Source organism: Oryx dammah, unplaced genomic scaffold (genome assembly GCF_014754425.2).
Source record: "Oryx dammah isolate SB20612 unplaced genomic scaffold, SCBI_Odam_1.1 HiC_scaffold_8, whole genome shotgun sequence".
Lineage (NCBI taxonomy): Eukaryota > Metazoa > Chordata > Mammalia > Artiodactyla > Bovidae > Oryx > Oryx dammah.
The window spans coordinates 34,537,011-34,552,868 of record NW_024070192.1 but is presented as its reverse complement, the minus strand read 5'-3'; positions in this window follow the sequence as shown (position 1 = coordinate 34,552,868).

Below are 15,858 nucleotides of genomic sequence, written 5' to 3'. Positions count from 1 at the left end.
CTCGAGACTTGTTTGGCCATTGGAAAGGTTTTCTTTTTGTCTTGAGCTAACATTTAGAAATCAGCTGAGGCCCCATTGTAAAAATGTCTACCAAATTTCCTTCTTTGAAATCAAAAGCCCCACAGAGGGGCAGCTGCAACTTCCTGCTGGAGCTAAAGAGCAACCGTCTCCCCACCCTACCCCTCTCTCCAGGGTTTCACTCTCCCATTCGCACAGTGCCCACCACTCCCCATGGACGCCAGGACACCAGGATTCTCTGAACTCCTCTTACGTGCCTGTCAGGTGCCTGTAGACATCAGCCCTCAGGACCCTGGAGTAGCTGATGTCAGGACTATGGACAAGCCTGGGGCTTGAAGGGTTGCTTTGCCTGACTCGTGGAACCCACAAACTTAGTGGTCTTTTCCTCCTTCCTAAAGGCAGAGAAAGAAGGGAGAAGAAACCTAAGATTCAGCAGCTATAGGTTCTGGTTACTTAAGGTGGTGCTGCTATAGTGAGTAATATGGTATAATTTAAAAAGTATTTTTAACCAAGTTCGGAGATGATGAATTAAGGATTTCTTTTTTTAAAAACCCTGATGCACTCACACACACAGTATTTTTAAAACTACCTACATTCTGAAACGTCTCTCTTTAGATTTTTCTCTGTACTTGGGTTCCAGGGATTGAAGGCCAGCTCTGCATTGCTGGTGCTGGACCTGACATGTGGACATAGCTGTCTCTCCCCTGCCTCTTCCCTCCTTCCTGCCCCACCCCACCCCACCCTTTCTTACTCTTTTCCTCCCAGCCTGTGTGGGGCCTCGGATGGTTACTAGCCTGTGATTCAGGGGAGCTTCAGGAAAGAGTTGACTTGGGGTTAGGCGGAGGAGGATTGATGAGAATAGACTGGGGTGGGGCACCCCCAGAGGGGAAGGAGGATGAGCTGGGGCCGAGGCTTGTTTGGGGCAGAGGTGGGGCAAACAGGGCTGAGCCAGTTCTTTCCCATTGTCAACTCAGCCTTGTTCTCAGGTGCATGCTCAGTCGCTCAGTCATGTCTGACTCTTTGCAACCCCATGGACTATAGCCCGCCAGCCTCCTCTCTCCGTAGAATTTTCCAGGCAAGAATACCAGAGTAGGTTGCCATTTCCTCCTCCAGGGGATCTTCACGTGGAGGATCCTTGGACATGGGGATCAAACCCATGTCTCCTGCATTGGCAGGTGGATTCTTTACCACTGAGTCACCTGGGAACTCAGTCTGAAAGGAGACCATGCACATGACTTGGGGAGAGCCTGGTAATGGAAAGGCCTGTCCTCCTCCCCAGTCTGGAGAACTCAAGGACCACCGGCCCTAGAGCTCAGAGCGCTGGTGGGAGTGGAGGAGGGAAACGATCAAGCCACCGTCTCCTCTCTGCTCCTAGTCTCCTCTCTCTGCCTGGCAGTTTCTCCCTGTCTTTCTCCTCCATTTCTGTGGAACCTTTTTTCTGGGCCCAGGCAGTCTCTGAGAGCGCTCATGTCCTCTGACCCAAGTCCTATCCACCTGGTCACCCCTGTTGTTCCTGGGACCCCAGCACCTCCCAGCTCAGAGAGCACCCGGCTGGGCCAGTAGGCTCCCCTCACCTTCAGCCGTGTTTACACTACCTCTGCTGCTGGCCTTGCCTTCAGGATGGCTCTGTAGCCAGGACCAAAGATAGCCGAAGCCGGGATCTCCCACAGCTGCTGCTGCTGGGTCCCCACCCTGTAGCTGGGGCAATACATCACATCATGGGGCTCTCCTGGCACCTTTCGTCTGTGCTGCTCTTCAGGGACTGGGCTCTGCTTCCCACCCCCACCTGCAGTGGACCCCAGGGACCCCCTCTGGGGGCTCTGGAACTGGGTTGTGTGGCCATGTTCACCAGGATCTTCTGGACTGTATGCTCTGGACACCAGGCCACATGCTGTGGTGTTGGGTCCTGGAATAAAGGTGTGCTTTCTTCCACTTCTTGGTATGTGGTCCTTTTGGCCCAGGTGGTCTGAACACCCCCATCCCTGGAATGTTCAAACCTGGCATTGCATTGCCAGGGAGGACTTCAGATATGGGGTGAACCCTAGAGATGGCCCAGGCAGGGGAAGGTGATCTCAGGACTGCAATCCCACAGGAGCCCCTCTGCTCAGGGGGTCTGCTCTGAGGGGACAAAGCAGGGAAGCCGCAGGACTTTCAGGCTTCTAGAAAAGACCAGGATCTCTGAGGCTCTGGAAATGGGTAGCTGGCCTCATCCTTTGGTCAGAGGCATGAAAGAGGAAGGAAAAGGACAGAGCTTGTCCGTGGCCAAGACCTGAGATCCATGGAAGCCAGAATCCAAGACTGAAGGATCAGGGCCCCCAAATGGGGAAGTTGAGGTCCACAGGTCTCTGGACAAGGTCTCATCAGCAACCCACACTCTACCTCCAACCCTCCCAGAGTCTGGGGCATTAGAACAGGATAGACCATCCCAAAGCCACCCATGTGCAACCAGCCCATTGGTCATCCATTCTCTTTGAGCCCAACATCCCTGCTGCCCCCAGGGTGTTTTTCTGACATGACCTTCCTAGCATCCGTGTGCTGGGCATCCATCATTGCCCCATTCTCAGTCCTTGTGGAACTGACTCAGACCTCCCCATCCAGTCCTGCCCCATCATTCCATTCCTCTGGCCACCGGGATTGCTTCAAGGACAAGTGGATGATCCAGGCTGGGCAAACAAGGCTTCACATTGAGACACTGCTAGAAGCCGAGGGCAGCCTCACAAGAGGATGTGATGCTGAGGGGTCTTGCCACCACAACGATAGGATTAGAGCTGGCAGAACTTCTCGCTACCACTTGTTTAAGCCTCTGCTCCTCACTGGGCCTAACCAGATTCCGCTGTTCGAGGATGATGGGTTAGCAAGTTGTTTTCCTTGCTTAAGCTGAATTGAATTGGGTTTTCTGATGATGGACACTTCTCAAAAGGATTATGGAAAGCAGTAGGGGTTCGACTGGTTTAACAGGAAGGAAAAGGGGCATTCTTGGTGGCTCAGATGGTAAAGAATCTGCCCACAATACAGAAGACTCAGCCTGGGTCAGGAAGATCCCCTGGAGAAGGGAATGGCTATCCATTCCAGTATTTTTGCCTGGAGAATTTCATGGACAGAGGAGCCTCTGTCCAAAAGAGCAACTAACACCTTCACAAAGTGGAAAAGCACTGGCTTAGGAAGGGGAAAGGAGTGAAGGACGATGACAGAGACGATATTTCTCTTCAAGCCCTGACTCCATCAGGAGTTAGCCCGGTCCCTTCGCTGTGGCAGGACTATTCCTGAAAATCCACTTATGGGAACCTAACCTGGGAGGGATTGGGACATTGGGTGAGAGAGCGTACACAGTCTGGTAGCCTTGTCAGAACTCTCATGCTGACTCAACATTGAGAATGAGGGGGAATCTTTCAGGCCCTGCCCTCCCACAGGAGACAGTGCAAAGGAGAGTGAGGCGAAGTCTCTAAGCTCAGCATGTCTTGCCTCTCAACATCCTTGTGAGTTAGTGACTAGAGCTTGACAAGGAGGTTAGAGTGGGACAGGCGGCTCCCCTTGCTCCTGGAGGGGGAAGGGAGTACAGAGAGAAACTGGGGAGAAGAACAGCTGCGAGGTTCCCACAGAGAGGAGCTTGTTTGTCACAGTCTAGAGACTTGCCCATTCAAACTAAAGCCATTTTGTCACCTCCACCAGGGACATTGTACTTTATCACCTACCCCTGAATCTGGATCTCTGGATCCAGAGAAGGGCATACCATCCAGGCATTTACCCGTGTGTCACAGGGAACATAGATCTCGCTGTTTAAAAATCATGTCACCCTGGACTTCCCTGGTGGTAGAGGTTGGTTTGATTTGTGATCCAGGAAGATCCACATGCCAAGGGGCAACTAAGCCCATGCGCCACAGCTACTGAAACCTTCATGCTCCTAGAGCCCGTGCTCTGCAACAAGAGAAGCCACTGCAATGAGAAACCCGAGCATCACACCAGAGAGTAGCCCCCGCTCGACACAACTCAAGAAAGCCTATGCACTGCAACCAAGACCCAGTGTAGCCAAAAGTAAAATTAACAAATAAATGAAAAGCACATCTCCATATACAGCCTCTAATCCTCACACGGCCCATCTTACACACACGGAAACTGAGGCTCCCAGTTGTGAAAAAAAAAAACCTCGTCAATTACCGCAGGTCCAGCAAGTCCTGGGATTAGGAAGCACACTCAGGAGTTCAGGCTTGGGGCCCCTGGGTGCCTTTCACGATGCCCTGGAGTTTTTTCTCTGACAGGCGGTCGGTCCTGCTTCATGACCCCTTGATTCTTTTCTGCAAGAGCATGACTTAAACTCCTAGTCAATGTCTGTGTAATCAGGGTGTTACAGACTTCTGATTTGATGGGACTGGGATAGGAACATGAACACATTTTAGATTTCTCCAACCAGTACCTCCAAAAGTTTAGTCCAGCTGAAAACTCCCATCTCCTATCTGCTCTGAAGGTCTGTTCCTCACCGCACTTGTCAGGGTCCTGGTTGGGGCTGGGAGGCGGCACAGGGGGCTGAGGTGGGTGGGAGGAGCACATCCCTGCTTCTTCCCTCCACTCCCAACTCTGAATCCTTGATCAGGATAGGAGGGACATGCGGTGTGTGTATGCCAGGTCATTTCAGTGGTGTCCGACTCTGTGCAATCCTATGGACTGTAGCCCGCCAGGCTCCTCTGTCCGTGGGATTCTCCAGGCAAGAATACTGGAGTGGGTTTGTTATGCCCTCCTCTAGTGGATTTTCCCAACCCAGGGATTAAACCCAAGTCTGTTACATATTCTGCATTGACAGGTGGGTTCTTTACAACTAGCACCACCTGGGAAGCCCATAGTGAGGACATAGGGGCATAATTTGATCCTGGGATCCCCCACCCTTACCCACCCCCTCGTTCTTCAAGGGAGGAATACAGCAGAAGCTTAACTGCTTGCTGACTGACTGGGAAAATTGCCCTGGTCTCGCTTTGGCTTGGCTGCAGCCAACTCTGTCTGGGGGTGCCATCCTGTCTACCTGTGCAGAAGTGATTTCACTACAAAGCTAATAAAATTGAAACCTCACGGTCTCTCATCTGCACAAGTCCCTTCCAAGCCCCACTACCCAATTTTGTATTCTTCTTAAAGAGGACCTTCAAAATTGGATAAGCTTGGGAATTCCCCGGCAGTCCAGTGGTATGGACTCTGTGCTGCTGAGGGCCTGGGTTCAACCCTTGGTCAGGGAACCAAGATCCAGCAAGTCATGAAGCGTGACCCCCCCCCCAAAAAAAAAACCACCCAAACGAAAACAAAAAAAGCTGGACAGGCTGAAGGTCCCTGTGACATTTGGATCCATCCTAGGTACAGTCCTCTGGGGCTTGGGGATCTGTTTCCCTAGCGTTCTTCAGCACTGAAGACCCCTCAGAAGGCAGCAGCCAGGTCTTTCTTTAGCCCAACAGTGGTCGACACCCCCAGGCCCTTCTCTGGCTGCCATGGCCTCTTGTGTGTCCTGTGGCAGCCCCCAGCTTCAGTCGCCCTCTGACCGCTGTCCTCCTCCATGAGGATTTGTGGTAACTGACTTCTATCTCACCGTCTCAGGCCATGAGGGGATTGGGCGGGGGGCTGCCACTGCCTCCATCACAGTCCCTGCTGTGGTTCTGTGATCTGCAGCCCAGCTCCGTTCAGCCAACAAGGAGATGCTTTCACCCTCGAAGACATCTCCAGTCTCCAAAAATGGTTCTTCCAGAAAGTCGCCGCTTGGCATTTGTTGGCAAAAGGGTAGCCCTCGGCCCAGATGCTCCCACCAACTCCGATTCTTTCCCTTCTTCCCTGTGTTCAGCTCCCCAGCAGCCTGGGGAGGAGGAAATGGGAGTATAGATTATGGCTGGGCCAATTCTACAAACTCTCAGAAAGCCCTTGGGATGGGGATGCAGGTGAGAGTAACTGAGTCATTTGTTGGTTTCTCTCTTTATTTTATTATTATTATTATTTTTGGCTGCACTGTGCAGCATTTGGAACCATAGTTCCCAGGCCAGAGCACCCTGAATTGGAAGCTCCGGGTCTTAACCACTGGACCACCAGGGAGTTCTCGGGTTCCTCTCTTTAGAATGTGGAGTATTTAGAACTTAACAGTTTTAGCTGGGGGTTCTAATTCTAATTCTGTGGCCACAGGAAAAGTTTTACTCAACACCTGTTACACCAGAGTTAACGATGCATTTCATGAATGTGTTATACAATCAGCATTTTCTAAAATGCCAAATGAAATTACCTTTTGAGAAGGAAATGGCAACTCATTCCAGTATTCTTGCCTGGAAAATCCCGCAGACAGAGGAGCCTGGTGGACTACATTCCATGGGGTCGCAAAGAATCAGACACGATGGAGCAACTGAACGCCCACACATGCAGCTACCACAAAACTCTTAATTTTTTTCATCATGATGAAATATATTGGTCTATTGGATTTAAATGTGTTCATGACTACAAGTTCAACGAAGGGCTTTCCCTTCTACTCTACCTCATTATCCAAACCACGAAGCCAAGCAAATAAATGTTCACAGTCATCCAATTTATGGCCTTGCCGCACCATTGTTCTCTTCATCACCGGCAAGCCCAGCCAGCACACCGTCTCCTCAGGCTGCTCTCTCGCTCCTGACCATCTGCTCCTGAGTCCTGAGCCTCCCTCAGAACTTCCAGGTTACTTCTGTCAACGTCCTGCCTGATTTAGGGCCACATGGGTTCTCATGCATAATGTTGACAGGTCTTCCACTTTGGCCCCTGAGGTCACCCCCCTCTCCAGGGTTTAGCTTCTATCCCAGGAAAAATGGGCACTCAGAGCTCTTGCCACACTTTCTGCCAGGGCAGGCCATGGCCCCAGTTAAAACAAGGGCCAAGAGGGCCACATCAGCAACAGGAAGGGCCAGCAGCAAAGGGCTCCAGGCCCACTTCAGTGGCAGAAGAGAGGCCAACACTGAGCACTTCACCCTCAGCACTGCCCCCCAAGGGATGGAGGACTTCTTGGCTCTTGGAGAAAAGGCCCCAGTCTGGGCTCCATCTTGGTGGTCTCCTTGGGCCCTGGTGCCCAAGCCTGGGGCAACACCCACGTACACTGAGGCAGGTGGACTGGATGGTCATGGATCACCAATCAGAGCCAGTCCCAGAAACTGGTCCTCCTAGCAGCCAGTGCCTTCCCAAGAACGCTAGAGGACATACCCTGCGGTGACACAGCTGTGCAAGATGTTCCTTCAGTAGCCAGAAAGGAAGCTAGGCAGCTGAGGGTGTTGCGAGCCTTTCGAGCCCATCAACAGTTCATAGGAGGGACTTCCCTGGTGGTCCAGAGGATAAGAATCTGCCATCACCCCCGTCCCCTGGACTTCCCTACTGGCTCAGTGGTAAAGAATCTGCCTGCTAGTGTAGGAGACATGGGTTCTATCCCTGATCCAGGAACTAAGCCCACTCACCACAACTACTGAGCCTGTGCTCTAGAACCCATAGAGCTGCAACATCTGAGCCACGTGCAGCAACTACTGAAGTGCCCTAGAGCCTGTGCTCCACAACAAGAGAGGCCTGCACCCTCCAACTAGAGAGCAGCCCCCACTTGCCTCAACTAGAGAAAGCCCGTGCACAGCAACAAAGGCCCAGCACTGCTGCTGCTGCTGCTGCTAAGTCGCTTCAGTCGTGTCCAACTCTGTGCGACCCCATAGACGGCAGCCCACCAGGCTCCCCCATCCCTGGGATTCTCCAGGCAAGAACACTGGAGCGGGTTGCCATTTCCTTCTCCAATGCATGAAAGTGAAAAGTGAAAGTGAAGTCGCTCAGTCGTGTCCGACTCTTAGCGACCCCATGGACTGCAGCCCACCAGGCTCCTCCATCCATGGGATTTTCCAGGCAAGAGTACTGGAGTGGGGTGCCATTGCCTTCTCCTGGGTTTCTATATTCTCAGTAAAAAAAGAAATGCAGTCACCTTCAGAGTGTGTGTGCGAGGGAAGGAGTGATGTTTTATTGGGTGCTTCTTATGGGTCAGAAGCTTTACTTGTGAAAGTTTAATACCCTCCACAACTTTATTAGTCAGACACTATTATAACTCCATTTCACAGGGGATAACATTGACGCTCAGAAAGGTGGTATGACCTAAGAGCACCTGGTTAGTAAGTGACAGTCAGGACTGTGATTTTCCCGAGGTCTTAAATCCTACACTGTGATTAAAAAGACACAGTGCTGGGAGCCAGTCCCTGAGGAGATGGAAGTAACGTTAGACAGCTGTTCACTTCAGTTCAATTGCTCAGTCATGTCCAGCTCTTTTCAGCCCCATGGACTGCAGCATGCCAGGCTACCCTGTCCATCACCAACTCCTGGAGTTACTCTAACACATGTCCATTGAGTCGGTGATGCATCCATCCATCTCATCCTGTCTTCCCCTTCTCCCACCTTCAATCTTTCCCAGCATCAGCGTCTTTTCAAATGAGTCAGTTCTTCACATCAGGTGGCCAAAGTATTGGAGTTTCAGCTTCAGCATCAGTCTTTCCAGCTTTTCAAGCCTTTTCTTTAGAGCCTTTTCCTCTAAGGCAGGAGGTAGGAGCAGGAAGGCCGAAGTCTGTACCTTTAGTGGGAAGAAAAGGAGGAAAAGAGCTTCCTTTTCTGTGTCCTTGGTGTTGTCGAGGACAAGGATGGCCATGTGTTTGCCAATAGCAAGATGAGTGGGGGAAGGGGTGGAAGGTGAGGATTTGGGGTGGCTTTGGTGAAGCTGGGAGTCTGAGAGTAACCTCAGGAAACCCTGGTGTTAGGTATCGGCTGTCTCCCCGAGTCCAGCCTTCCAACTCAAGACTGACACCTTGAGTTGTCAGACACAAATTAAGTCTTCCTGAACCTTGTATTCCAGCCCATCAGCCCTGAATACCACCAAGTACCTTTGTAAGAGGGATTTCCTCAATGGCTCAGGGGCAAAGAATCTGCCTGTAATGCAGGAGACTTGGATTCGATTTCTGGGTTGGGAAGATCCTCTGGAGGAGGGCATGGCAACCCACATCAGCCATTCTTGCCTGGAGAATCCCTGGGACAGAGGAGCCTGATGGGCTCCATAGAGTGCAAAGAGCTGGACACGACTGAAGTGACCGAGCATATGTCTTTGTAAGAGCCAGGTGAAACTGAAGGATCACCCAGGGGAGTCCTCCCTGAATGTCTGTCCTGCAACATCATGGGATGTAATAATATGGGTTTTAAGTTATTACGTTTTAGTATAATTGATTATCCAGTAGATAACCAGAACAAACCTCTAAGTTTCAGAAGCCCTCTAAAACCTGGCTGAGAGTTTTGAAAAACTCAGATCAGCAATCCACCAATAGATGGTTTCTGAGAGGGACTCCTCAGAAAAGGCAGAATATACATATATTGTTTTTGCCTATTTTTTCCCACATCTGAAATTCTTTCTTGGGATCTACCCATTTCCACCCTCAATCCATATAGTTTGTATGGAGCTAACTCTAGCCCCAGTTTCAGAGTCTGTGACCATGGCCAGTTCAGTGAGGATCAGTCCCAGGACATTTTCAGTTAGAGGGGGACATGGTCTTTGCTAAACTGGGTTGCTAAACTGGCAGGATAGAAGCCCAAAGCTGCTGGTCATCATTTCTGCCACCACTTGGGAAAAGCCTGCCTGAGAATAAGCCAACACAGTTCAACACAGAAGAAAGTAGAAATGAAATATTGAGCCATGGCAATTCCTGACACATGTCCTGGGCACCTGGATCCATCCAGGCCTGAAGCCATTACTCCTGAATTTTCCAGCCACATAAACCAATGTGTTCCTGCATTGTATCAAACTAGCTTGAGTTCATTTATTTATTTTTAAAATTTATTTATTTATTTATTTGGCTGCTTCAGCAAGTGGGGTTCTCTCTAGCTGTGGTGCATGGGTTCCAGAGCTGGGCTCAGTAGTTGCAGCTCGGGGGCTTAGTTGCTCTGAGGCATGTGGGATTTTAGTTCCCCAATCAGGGGTCGAACCTGTGTCCCCTGCACTGGAAGGTGAATTCTTAAACACAGGACCACCAGGAAAGTCCTTGGTTTGAGTTTAGATTATCCTGTTTGTTCATCTCTGCCTATTAAAACTTCACCAGTTTTTCATGACTAGTTTAAAACTCACCTCCTACAAGAAGCTTTTCTTCAATTATTTAAGGGATATTTGTTGTTTGGGGTTTTATATTGCCCAGAAAAGACCTCCTCACATACTTCTGAAAAATCCATACAATCCCCACAGCTCATCAGCGTCACCAACATGACTTGATGGACACAGCTGCCCTGGCATCTTGTGTGACCCCTTCCTCCTGCTGCACAGCAGTAATTGGACTAAGGGTGGATCTCTGTTCTAAACTAGGTCAGTGGGAATCCTTTGCCAGGGAACTTGATATTTGAACCAAGATAATATAAACCTATCTACTCTCTTAGAGGATATATAAACATGAATTGTGTGGCAGCTATCTCTGTCATGTGAGCTGGAAAACAGAAAGAACTGGTCAAGGGAGACAGAAAAATAATGAGACAAAACAGACATGCAGAGAATAGAGATGGAGAGAAATTTCCTGAGTCCCTACAAAGCTTCAGCTCCTGCCTCTAGACGGTCCCTGCAGTCCAGCTATGTCCTTGTAATAAATCCTCCTTTGAAGACAAGTTCCTTCTTGCAGGTGTCTGTTACTTTCAAAGGAAAGAGTCCTAATTAACTCCATCTTCCCGGCCTCTAGAGCAGTTCAGTCTTGTCTCCCTTCTATTCTGAATCTGTGTTGCCCTGCGCCATACCTTACCTTGAAGTTGACCCTAGACTTTACCTTAAATGCCAGCTTCAGTCAATTGGTTGTGACTGTCTGGAGTGCTAGGGTGACAAGGCTGCATCTGAGACTACATCTGGGCTCAAGAAGAAAAATACATGGATTGATGGGCAATGTCTGCCATAGGTGTGAGGTGGGAAGGGGCTGAATGCTCACGTTGTCTGTTTTCTGACCTTATCAAGCATTCTTCTCCTCCCATACAACACCCAGCTCTGAGCCTCACTTCACGTAAGCTCAGAAGATGAACTTGTTGGATGGATACGTGACAAGAATGATTGTCTACATGACCCATTCAGTGGGATAAGTGACAGGAAGTGGAAGATGAGAGGATGAATTGGACAGAATAGACAGAGGCATCTCCTGCTGTCAGTTTTGGGATCAAATACACAGGTGTGGTGGCAGGTGGGATTTACGGAGCACTTCCCTCACTTAGCAAATCTGCCTAAGTCTTGCTCATTCTACCAAACTCAGTGTGAGCATTCTTATATGAAGGACGCTTTCTCAGACGTGCCCCACCCCCATGTTTGAGATAGATGTTGTTCAGTCATCAAGTCGTGTCTGACTCTTCTTGACCCTATGGCCTGCAGCACCCCAGGCTTCCCTATCCCTCACCATCTCCTGGAGTTTGCCCAAGTTCATGTCCATTGAATCAGTGATGCCATCCAATCGTCTCATCCTCTGTTGCCCTCTTCTTCTGCCCTTAATTCTTCTCAGCATCAGGGTCTTTTCCAGTGAGTTGGAGACTTCTGTACTAAGGAGGATTCTTCTTTAAAAAATTTTTTTTGGTTGCCTCAGGGTGCAAAGACTCTCTAGTTGCATTGTATAGGCTCAGTAGTTGCATTGTGCCAGCTTAGTTGCTTCTCAGTATGTGAGACTTTAGTTCCCTGACCAGGGATTGGACCCACATCCCCTGAATTGCAATGCAGATTCGTAACCACCAGGGAAGTCCCAAAAGAGGATTCTTCTGATTGAAAGAGTTCCATTTACTTTCAAAATAAAACTTTTAGTTCAGGTAATCAAAAGACCATGAGCATGAGGCATGACCGGATCCTGGTGTTCACATGAAGGGGGGGTCTATAAATTACATAGCTATATTTTTCACCATGTTGCCTTCATTCTCAGGTGGGTTCTCCCAAAATGGTTACGCAAATGACCAGCAGGAGCTTCAAGGTTTACATCCAGAGTGGCTTCTAGGAAATGAAAGTGCTTAAAAAAATTATATCAGCTACAGAAAAATCCCAGGGCTGATTCTGACTGGCTTGAACAAAGCCACATATTCATCCCCTTATCAGTTCCCCAACTCTGCTCAAGTCTGTTTGGCCATGTGGATCACATGGCCACCCCGGGAGCCAGAGGATGAAGTCAGCTCCATGGTGTCATACGGGCTGAGAATGGGGAACAGACTAGTCTCTAAAGGAAAATGAGGTTGTGGTTACCAGAATAAGGGGCACGGATGCTGCTGTCCACACCATGTTCTTTATGTTCCCTGGGGCTTTTGCATCAAATCACGTGCTGCTGGGGAACAAGGACTTTGTCCCACTTATCTGTTCGTCTCCAGCACCCAGCCCAGGACCTAACACAGAAAAGTTCCCTGACCCCTCTCAGCTCATGATTTTACTCATGACTCAATGACAGTGATATAACCAGGAAGAAGCTCCCACCCTCTCCTCCATCCAGACAGTGACCTCTCTGTGACTGTACCCATGAGTCCTAACCATGTCTTTTACCATGGAAGGCATGTCCTGCTCTGTCATGAGTGTGCTTCATTGCCTGGCCTTGGTTTCTCCTCCTCCTGGTGCCAGCTCCTCATGTTTCCCTTAGGAAACCACCCAGTCTCATTCTCAGCCACGTACTTTGAGTGGGATTAACTCCATCCCCAATTCTAGGGATACACCTTAGTTGGCGCATGATCAGGTCATTTAAGATGGCTGTTTTCTTGCTCTCTATACACCCTCTACTCGACCAGACCTGCTTCACGCACATGACTATCTGATGCTCTTAATTATAGGGCTTAAACAGTAACTGCCTACGAGTCTGCCCCTTATCCTGACTGCTGGTTTCCCTGCTAACCACTGAGCCAACCTGATGTCAATTCCTCCTATAAATGGTAACCTCCTTCTCCTCTGAGTAGTGAAGGCTACCTCCAAGTCTTCCCTGCTGCCTGCCGTCCTCGTGGAGTATTGCTCCAGGACCCTTTATTTTGGACATGTCAGATCCCCTGTCCGGAGAAGGCAATGGCACCCCACTCCCGTACTCTTGCCTGGAAAATCCCATGGACAGAGGAGCCTGGTAGGTTGCAGTCCATGGGGTGGCTGAGTCGGGCACGACTGAGTGACTTCACTTTCACTTTTCACTTTCATGCATTGGAGAAGGAAATGGCAACCCACTCCAGTGTTCTTGCCTGGAGAATCCTGAGGATGGCAGAGCCTGGTGGGCTGCCGTCTATGGGGTCGCACAGGGTCAGACACAACTGAAGCGATTTAGCAGCAGCAGCAGCAGCAACAGATCCCCTGTCCATCAAACCATTGAGGTCCCTGTTGCTGTCTGGGTTTCTCCATCTCCAGGCCAGGCAATTACAAAGCTTGCCGGCCTGCCAGGCTCAGCCCAACAATGTTCCATCCTCCAGGGCACATTGGTTAGTTCAGGGAGTGGAGTGTAGCCCATTTGGAGCAATGAAAAAAAAAAGGAGGGGGTGAGGAGACACTAGCCAGAGTTTGGGCAACTTCTGCAAGTGCTACGGCTTCCCAGGTGGCTCAGTGGTAAAGAATTTACCTGCCAACACTGGGGACATGGATTCAATCCTTGGTCAGAAGGTCCCCAGGAGAAGGAAACGGCGACCTGTGCCGGGATTCTTGCCTGGGAAATCTCATGGACAGAGGAACCTGGTGGGCTACAGTCTATGGGGTTCACAAAGAGTCAGACACAACTTAGCAACCAAGCATACATGCAGGCACGAGTGCTACCTGAAAACGCCTCTTTACTGGTTGGTGTGGTGGCCATCTCATCCCCTGAACCAAATTTACATTATCTGAGGAAGAAAGAAGGGAGAATGGATACTGGGTGAGTAATTCATTGTTTGTCACACACCTGCCTCTGGATATTGAAGTGGTTTGCCATTCCCTTCTCCAGGGGACCAAATTTTGTCAGAATTCTCCACCGTGACCTGTCCGTCATGGGTGACCCTACATGGCATAACTCATAGTTTCATTGAGTTAGACAAGGCTGTGGTCCATGTGATCAGCTTGGTTAGTTTTCTGTGATTGTGGTTTTCATGCTATCTGTCCTCTGATGGATAAGGAGTAACAGGCAAATTCAGCCTTGGAGTACAAAACAAAGCAGGTCAAAGGCTAACAGAGTTTTGCCAAGAGAACGCACTGGTCACAGCAAACACCCTCTTTCAACAACAGAAGAGACGACTCTACACATGGACATCACCAGATGGTCAACACTGAAATCATATTGATTATATTCCTTGCAATCAAAGATTCAGAAGCTCTATACAGTCAGCAAAAACAAGACCAGACCAGGAGCTGACTGTGGCTCAGATCATGAACTCCTTATTGCCAAATTCAGACTTAAATTGAAGAAAGTAGGGAAAACCACTAGACCATTCAGGTATGACCTAAATCAAATCCCTTACGATAATATACTGGAAGTGAAAAATAGATTCAAGGGATTAGATCTGATAGACAGAGTACCTGAAGAACTATGGATGGAGGTTCATGACATTGTACCAGAGGCAGTGATCAAGATCATCCCCAAGAAAAAGAAATGCAAAAAGGCAAAATGGTTGTCTGAGGAGGGCTTACAAATAGCTGAGAAAAGAAGAGAAACTAAAGGCAAAGGAGAAAAGGGAAGATATACCAATTTGAATACAGAGTTTCCAAGAATAGCAAGGAGAGATAAGAAAGCCTTCCTCAGTGATCAATGCAAAGAAATAGAGGAAAACTATAAAGTGGGAAAGATTAGAGATCTCTTCAAGAAAATTAGAGATACCAAGGGAACATTTCATGCAACAGTGGACACAATAAAGGACAGAAAGGGTATGGACCTAACAGAAGCAAAAGATATTAAGAAGAGGTGGCAAGAATACTCAGAAGAACTATACAAAAAAGAACTTCATGACCCAGATAACCACGATGGTGTGATCACTCACCTAGAGCCAGACATCCTGGAATGCGAAGTCAAGTGGGCCTAGGGAAGCATCACTATGAACAAAGCTAGTGGAGGTGATGGAATTCCAGTTGAGCTATTTCAAATCCTAAAAGAGGATGCTGTGAAAGTGCTGCACTCAATATGTCAGAAAATCTAGAAAACTCAGCAGTGTCCACAGGACTGGGAAAGGTCAGCTTTCATTCCAATCCCAAAGAAAGGCAATGCCAAAGAATGTTCAAACTACCACACAATTGTACTCATTTCACATGCTAGCAAAGTAACGCTCAAAATTCTCCAAGCCAGGCTCTAACAGTACATGAACTGAGAACTTCCAAATATACAAGCTGGATTTAGAAAAGGCAGAGAAACCAGAGATCAAATTGCCAACATCAGTTGGATCATCGAAAAAGCAAGAGAGTTCCAGAAAAACATCTACTTCTGCTTTATTGACTATGCCAAAGCCTTGACTGTGTGGATGAAAACAAACTGTAGAAAATTCTTCAAGAGATGGGAATACCAGACCACCTGACCTGCCTCTTGAGAAACCTGTATGCAGGTCAGGAAGCAACAGTTAGAACTGGACATGGAACAACAGACTGGTTCCAAATAGGAAAAGGAGTACGTCAAGGCTGTATATTGTCAACCTGCTACTTATATGCAGAGTACATCATGAGAAAGGCTGGGCTGGATGAAGGACAAGCTGGAATCAAGATTGCTGGGAGAAATATCAATAACCTCAGATATGCAGATGACACCACCTTATGGCAGAAAGTGAAGAGGAACTAAAGAGACTCTTGATGAAAGTGAAAGAGGAGAGTGAATAAAGTTGGCTTAAAGCTCAACATTCAGAAAACTAATATCATGGCATCCGGTCCCATCACTTCATGGAAAATAGATGAGG